At 47.8% G+C, this 8465-nt stretch overlaps 1 long non-coding RNA gene across 1 annotated transcript; it reads left to right on the forward strand.

Moving 5' to 3' along the window:
• The first annotated feature begins 1419 nt into the window (after positions 1 to 1419).
• LOC142059541 (uncharacterized) lies at positions 1420 to 6612 on the forward strand. The gene is made up of 3 exons (XR_012661401.1): positions 1420 to 1473; positions 3152 to 3345; positions 4447 to 6612. It is a non-coding gene; the product is annotated as an uncharacterized LOC142059541 (long non-coding RNA).
• Positions 6613 to 8465: the final 1853 nt, after the last annotated feature.

The raw sequence follows: 8465 nt of genomic DNA on the forward strand, positions 1-8465 counted from the left end.
TAACATGGCATTTATGCTCCATCTGTGATCACATTTAAAGAGGTTTGCAAGCCTAATTCACAAAACCTTCAATGACAAATTCAAGGAAGCTGGAGAAAGGACTCTTGAAGTTCTCCCATAACTCTAGGAAAATAAACTTTGCTCCTACAAGGTCTGTATTAACCACAAGCCCTGGACTCGGATGTTTTCTTTAATACAGATGACGAGCCCCCAGAGACCCCAGGTCTTAGCATGCAATGCTGTTCCTTGCAGCCAGCGTGTGGTTGAACACATCCTGATCTCGCTGAAGTCAAGGGGCAGCTTCCACCAAGCCCAGCGGCACTATGATTTCATCCACCGCTTCAGGAGGTCACATCTCTCTTTTGCAGGATGAACCTCGGCAGCTCAGTTTCAGACACCATGCTGGAAAAATTTCTGCTGAATTTTTCTGCAGAATTGTGTGGGACACATGATTAAAGCTGTGGGATGACCACCAACGAGACAGGCTACTGTGTCAGCACCGGGAGAGTTCATAGCAGCAAAAAAACTCTCTCCACTATAAGAATTAATTATCATGCATGTTAGCTCTGTGGTTTGGGGACATTACTGTGGCCTGATTTCCTTCAGCGCTTTTATTCCTGGCTGGAGACCGGGGGAGTTGTTGAGGTTGCTGACTTAAGACACTGTAACAAATGCCTAGAAATGACTGGGCAGGAGTTATGATTTGTAACCTGTGTGCCTCACCTGCCTCGAGTACGAGCTTCACAGCATCTTTTCTCAGGATTTTATGGAAAGGGCTGATATACAAGCACGCCAGCCTGCACCCAGGCTTTCTAGGAGAGACCAGGAGGGCACAAATTTCTTGGCTGAAAACTGAGAAGTTCTGAACATCCTGTGGTTTATTTTTGGAAGAAGTTATTCTGGTAATTGGATGTGTTAAATGAAATTCAGTTGGGGATGGAGAGAAGGTGTTACATGTGTGTTGGAATAAGGGACAGTTCCTAGCCAAAGGATGTGTTAAAAATGTGGACCCCTGAGTGTGCTGCAGGGCAAAGGTGGCAGAGAGGAGGTGCTGTAGGGGTGCATGGTTATTTATGAGTGTTTAAGGTGAAACAGGGTATGGAAACACTTGCATCTGTGATGTGTCTTTTATGGTCTTCCCAAGGTTTTAATTAAAAACACAGTAAAAGCACGACTGTAGGAAACCAGGATGTTTTAAAAATCATCTGCTATAAATTCTTGGGGAGGGGAGAGAAAATCAAAGAACGATTGTTTGTGTGAAAGCATTCAGGACACTGAGTTCACACGGAGAAATAAACCCATTGGGAAAGGCTTTCCTGTTAGGAAGCACGTGCTGCACAAAGAGTAAAGCATAGGGGGGGCTTCTGTGCCGCCATGGGGATCTGCCAAGAGGCTGTTTCCCTATCGGATACATCTGGCCACCAGAAACGCAGTACACACCAGAGGTTGGGGAGCTGGACCACGCGCCAGGAGGTAGGATGTGCAGGACATTGGGATTTGGCTGGGATGATCTTTGGATGGCTCAGAGGGCTTTCAGCTGTAATTTCCAAGACGGTACAGCACGATAGATTTTGAGCTTGGTGACAGACAACCGAAAATCATTTTGTGCAGCACCTGTTGCCTCTGACAGAGGCCACAGGAGTGAAATGCTGGCACATGATGGAAGGGAGTTAATGAGGTGCAGAGAAGCTGCTGCAGGGCCTGCAGGCATCATCTGAGGCTGTTTTAAAAGGGTTATATGCGTTTGGGGTGGTTTGCGGACTTGGAAAGGATCAGGGTTTTGCTGCCTACTGCTGTGGATGCCCAGTCCATCTGGAGATAAATGCAGTGGCCATCCCTGTGAGCCGGACCCCTTCCCCATGCCCCCATGTATGCACATTTCTCAGTGGAGAAGGGAGCCCTGGGTGCACCCCCGCTGCACACCGAGCCTGCTGACCACCCCTGCACTCCTTGGCTTTTTCTCCGCCACTCCCATGACATTGGTGCCCTTCGATCTTAGTTTTTACTCTGCATGCTACTTACCTTTTTGCAAGAAAAGAACAGCCTACGCTGTTCTTGTTGCTTCCTTGTTGATTTTGCAGAAGTATCCTGGATGGGTTTTCTCTCTGCCTTCCAGGTGAACTCAGTGAAAGCCCACAACAGCCATGGCTCCAAGCAACCTCCGAGGACCAAGGTGCCCTGAGCTTGTAGCTTAAACAGAGATTAGCTTCTAAAATTTAACTAGGATCTCTGTGAAAACAGAGTCCCAAGGATAAAACAACAACTGAAAAAAAGAAGCCCATTGAATACCCATCCAATTAGGGCTTCCAACTGATCCTCATTAAACAGCCGCTCCTGACATTTGACAGCGCAGTTTAGATTAGAGCAGTGAAAAATCCCCTTGAAAAGGCAGATTGACATTTTGCAGAGGTGTGTTTTCATAGTAATACGAATGGCTTTAAACCCCCAGCTTTTACCCTAACATGGGAAAAAACCAAAATGCCTTGGCCTTGGAAAAGGGGTAAGGAACAGCCACTCTGGCCCAGTGACCAAACTCCTTGTTGCAGTGAACGCAGGCAACCCCTGGCTCTCCACGTGTAGGGTCCTCGAAAGGGAGCATTTAATAAGATACAGAAGCTGGATTTTTTTTGGCTGAGCTGAATATGAAATTGCCATGGCAACCTTTCTTCTGAGGTGATCCGAGTCAGGTAGCAACAGTAGAGATGAGTTAAAGGTCATCCCTGCAGAGGAAGATGGGCACTGATGAAGCGCTTTAACAAGTCCCAGGGGAGGTGGCATTTAAAAGCCACCCGAAGGGCGCAGCCAGATCCATGAAGGGAGAGAAATCCAAGCACAGTAGTCATTTGGGATGCTTCTGGCCAAAGAAGCCAGCAGAGTTTCCCAGCCAGTCAGCAGTGCCCAGAGAACACTCCCATGAGGGCACAAGGAGCCATGAGGTGTGGGTCCAGCCCCAGGTCTCCAGGACCTGGAGAAAAGCTTGCTTAGAGGCTGCGTAGGAGCTGGAGAAAACCTTTGCAAGCAAATGCTCCTGCTCTGGAATGAAATCAATAGCTACGTGCAAAAAATGAGACCTCATGCCCCAGTAGGGAGATACAGCGTGGAAACAATTTTTTAAATCATCTAAGACTAATTGAAAACTGATTTTCACCAGGACTTACACTTCCAAATGCCTGAGGTTCTTCGAGAAACATCCATCCCGCCTCAGATGAAGGACTCAATGCGATTTCTGATGATGAGCCAATGCCATTATCCTCACTCCACAGATAAGGAAACAGAGGCATGGAGGGTTTTACCATCATCTCCATAGCTAAAGCCAGGCAATTAAAAACACAGTGTTCAGCAAAGGTGAGTGCCCTGAATTTCTGCAAATCGTTTAGCCAAGCGCTCACTCACAGTGTTTTGGGCATTACAGGGTGGGGATGGCTTGGTCTAAGCAACCCACTGCAAATCAGGCAGCAAGGTAGTGGCAGGGCCAGAGACAAAACCCCAGGTCTCCTGGCTCCTGGACCTCTGAGCTGCCACTTTAATAATACCAAAATGTCCTTTCCAGTTGGCAGCCGCCGGAGGCGTGTGGCAGAGACAGCCCAGCCTCTGCCAGACCGGGGCATGCAGCAGATTTGGGGACACTCACGTCCACCCTGGCTGGGTCATCGTGACCCAGGGTAGGGGTGGGAGGAGAGGGCAGACACCCATGAAAGGCTCCCACCATTACAGGATGTTCCCCTCTCCTGTGAAGGAAGTACAAGCTCTGGAGCTGATAACTCCAGAGTTCAATCTTCCTCTCAAATCACAAGGCTTTTTTAGAATAATACCTGTGGGACTCTTTCTGTATGCCATCTATTTTTAATTTTGTTACATTTGTCTGGTTCTCAGGGTCTTTTTTTCAAGCTTTTTCCCTGTAACCATGAGGGCCAGAAACTCACAGCTTTTGTTGTATTAATGAAAGCTGAGCATCTCAAATAATCCCAAGTTCAAGAGGTGTGACTTCAAAAGTCCTATGTGCCATATGATAGGTGAAAAAAGTTGTGCAAGCTCACAGCACTCCTCTTCCCCGTCCCTGCAGAGCCCAGCTTTTACCCGGATCTCACATCACACTGTCAGCCATAACTTACTTCCATCTCCGCCATGGCTGCATCTCCTGGGTCAGGACCTGCACTGTTAGAAATCAGGTAGGAAAATCTCCTCGGGATAAGCTCAATGACTGGGAGAGAAAACAGAAGTTCAGGAGATCTTAAGAGCTTGGTCTCGCTGCTGTGGTGCTGGGAGCAGAGACCCTGAGAACCAGAGCCCCCACCAGCAGTTTTAAGCAAGCCCCAAATGGAAACTCCTACCACCTCCAGCCCTGCTGTCCCTAAGCCCCTTTGCTCACTGCACACATTTGAAAGCCTGCCTGCACACATTGCACCAGTGGACCTGTCTAACCCAATGTGTATTTTCTTCCAACAGAAATGTCTCCCCAGCTCTATTTTGGAGGGAGGGGATCAAGAAAAGATGGGTCTGAAATAAAGCCCAAAGTAGGGGCACTGGGGAGGCCATGGTCTGCAAAACACACGGAGGTTGCAGCCTCCCCAGACCCCAGGAGTTTGCTGGTTCTTGCCAAGAGTTCTGCTTCTCTAACCAAAGCCACGTGCTCGCTGCTGGCCCCAGACCTCCCGGCTGCAAACCCATCCGAACGTAGCGTTATACAACTGCCTTGTGCCCGTTCCCCTCTTCAGAAATCGGGACAAAATAAACCATTCTGCTCTGCCTGTGAGAAGGGTCAGCCTGCACCTTCCTCAGCCATTAGAAGCTGGAGTTGCCATTCGACTTGTCATCAGAGCTGCTCTAATTTGAACTAATGAGTGGGAAACAATTGCTGATTACAGGGCACTGCTAGGCTCCTATCTGCCAGCGTGCAACCACAACAAAAACACAATCTCCCCCCACCGCCCCAAACCTCGTAGGATAATATTTCATAGCATTGCCAAAATGGACTTCAGCCATTTATTTTGACAGCTGTAGTTTTAATTATTTATGATAAGATTGTACAGTGTGCTGGTAAAGGCTGCAAGGCATTTCATTAAAAAAAAAAAAAAAAGAAGTCTTGCAGTGGGCTTGTCTCAGGGCTGTAATATACCAGGAGGGAGAAATGGGGCAAGGCTGTACCAAAGGACCCAGACCAGCAATCTTCTACAGACCACAAGGAAAAGCTCTTTCCTTTTGGACACCTGAGTAGTTATCATAAAGCTGAGTGTGTGGGCAGTTCAAAACTTTTGAGGCAGGACACAAATTTACTCTTTTATAAGAGCACAGACTTGTTGCAGGAGGGCGGGGACCTGTCAGCAGGAAAATCAGTGTGCTCCATCCCTCTGCAGTCTTAGTCCCACCCCACCCACTGGGCAGAAGCGCATTCCCACCCTGCAGAGAACTCCAGAGTCTCAGTATTCACTTTCTTGGGGAATGAAGACAAAAGCCCCAATTTTGACTGAAGAGAAAGCTACACAAATGCGCACGCACAGGGATTTAGAAAGACAAAAAAGCTTTTGGCCTTTCTGACTTCATCCATGTTGCTGAAATGCCCTGCTGGCATCACAGTTTGTCTATAACGTGCCCTGGTGCTCCTCTGCTAGCCGCAACGCTTCGCTGCAGGGCTGCGGGGTCCACGAGACACCTCGTGGGTTAGACAAACATGCCTGAAATTTGCAGGTTGGATCATTTTGACGTGACTTGGTTTTTCTCAGTCAAGAACATCTGTAAAAATCATGTTGTTCCCATGGAAAACTTTAAGCATACAGAATTGAAAATTTCATCAGAAGTGTATTTAATGGGAACGGCTTTTTTTTCCTGGTGGTACTAGGCAGGCCTTAAAACGTGTGAACTTAAGGAGGTAATTTAGCATCTCTGCTGCAGCTCTTTATTTTCTAAAGGAGAGAAACAGTAGCCCACCTTGTTAAAGCTCTTGGAGATAGATTGCTGGAGAACATTAAATAAAAGCTCACTGTTACCATTATATGAGGGAGCATTTGAGGTCTTGCCATTCTCTTGTGAGGTTGCATTTGCACCATAACTGGTGCGTGATTAATCTGTGCCCATCGCAAAGGTTGTCCCAGAACTACTGCAATCATTACTTTAGTACTAGTCTGAGGGGACCCATCACTTCAGAGATCATTTTAAAGAGAAACATGAAATGAGCTGAGACTTAACACCTGCACATCAAGAGAAGGTAGATGTAAAAAATAAATCGGTATCTCAGGCAGGGGGTCAGGCTAATTACTTGTGGATTCTGTTTGCTTGGGTGTGTTTCTAACACAGCAACTGGACTAGATTTTGCCCTTGCTAAAAATAAAAGCAAGTTAGTATGCCTGAATCTTTCAGACAGGATTCAGGAGAGATCCCTGCTCTGACAAGTGCCTTCTGCCATGATTTTCCTCGCATGAGATACGCTTTTGCAGCGAGAAACAGCTGTGCCATACCCATGCCGAAGGACAGCGGCTACGCTCAGCTCCGAGCTGACCAGACTTCAATAACAGGCTGAGCCATCCCTGAACAGTGGGTGCCCATCTCTGCTGACCTCCATCTTCTGTGGTCATTTACAGGATTTTAAAGTCCCACCAGGTCATTTCCATGGTTGTATTGAATTGATATAAATGACTGCAGAATACACAGGGCAGAGGAGACAGACCAGCACATGGCAGAGCGTTTTGCAAAGCGGATTAGCAGCTGTGGGGGGATGATTATTATCATTAACGATGTCAGAAGGGAGGCAAGCGGAGAGTTCAGTATTTAGTATTTTGACAAAAGCCACAGGGTCCAGATTTGCAGTCGAATTCTACAAAATGTTCTGCACTGAGGCTTAAAAAAAACAAGGTAAAATGTTTATTATACTAATAATTCTTCAGTTAACATCAAGACAGGTGAATAGGGTATCTAACACTTGATCCCCTGCTGAGGCTTTGGCTGCAAATGCTAAAAAGACCGATGAGACTGCACAGGTGGCACAGAGGTATCAGCATGCAGGCTGCTGGGGATTAAAAAAAGGCTGCTGAGTGCCCAAACCTGCCAAGAAACTGTTTGTGCCCTGGCTCTTGACCTCCCTGCAGCCTGAAATCCAGCTTGCTCTGTCTCTCCAACATCAAACACACCCCCAGGATGATGTGTTTGGACTGGGCATGGCGGCTCCGGCTCTCACGTGGCATGGGAGTGTGCTGCACTGACAGCCTGAGCACACCTCTGCAGAAGACCACGATCTTCCTTTGAGCCTCATATTGCTTCAAAGGGCGTTTTTCTTCTGCAGATCCAGCTCCTGAATCTGAGTCCGAGCTCAGTTTCCATTTTCAGAACACTACCTGGAATACCTTGCAGGTGGCAGGGTGTGCAGAGTCTACTGAGACGCTCAAATTAGTTAGGAGACAACACTATATAAAACACAACGAAGTACCAATGAATAAATAAACAAGTTTAATTTTGGATCTTTTCAAATCCTTTCAAGCCAGTGTTTTAGCTTTTGGGTGATTGAGAGCCTGAGGAGGGGCAGGAGCAGCAGCAGTGCAGAACATGGGTCTGGAGGCAATAGGTGGAAGGGAAACTTAGAGCTGTGATTCAGAGAGGGGACCAGGACTCATCGTTTCATGCTCCCTAGAGAGAGACCCTGGTTCACTTTCCTCTGCTAAAAAATGGCCTGCTTGATGTAGGGCAAACCGTTTAACTTTTTCCACAGTAGTAAGCCTTAATTGTTGCTGAAAGGGCGAGATGTTCATTTCCCCCCCACACCCTAGGCATCCTTGACTCTTTACACAACAGCCACTCCAGGGTGCTCACAGTCCTTTCAGTACGAGCACAATACTGGCTTACAAACTATATTTCCAACCCAGCCTAGCACATCTCAATTTTTGGAGAATAGGCCGCCTCCCCCTTATTCTGGACCTTTGAGGCTGGGTTCCCCCATTTCAGGGAGAGCAGCAGGACCGTCGCAGGGCCCAGCGACTGTGACTTTATTCTGCGATTTCAAAACTGGGACATGTAGGACACTGATCTTCATTCAGCATGACCTACATTCACAGCTCCAAATAAGCCCCTTTTTGCCACTGTTTGTGTTTTCTAGCTTCAGGTTGAATCTGGAATACACACACGAATGTCCTGTTTCGCGTGGGTGTCCAAGGAGGGAGGTTACGGCCGTGTGCAAGCAGATGCGGCCTAGACCAGCCATGTCCTACACACGTGGCTGCAACTACTCACACAGGACTGTATTTTTGCATTCCAGTAGAAGGAATGACAACAATTTTATCGTTGCTGTTGTCTTTCTAATACGTTGACTGGTGCTGGCAGGAGCAAACGAAGGCACACCCACGGGATGGCAGCCCCTGGCAGAGGCGTGGGCAGGCTGCAGCTGCAGCAGCTCCAGCAGCGATGTCCTGGCTTCGCTGCCACCGGTGGCACTCGCCGTTGGCTTCACTGGAGGCAGGTTTTTCACTCCAGGTTCCTTCTTC

This window comes from Phalacrocorax aristotelis, chromosome 7, assembly GCF_949628215.1.
Source record: "Phalacrocorax aristotelis chromosome 7, bGulAri2.1, whole genome shotgun sequence".
Classification (NCBI taxonomy): Eukaryota; Metazoa; Chordata; class Aves; order Suliformes; family Phalacrocoracidae; genus Phalacrocorax; species Phalacrocorax aristotelis.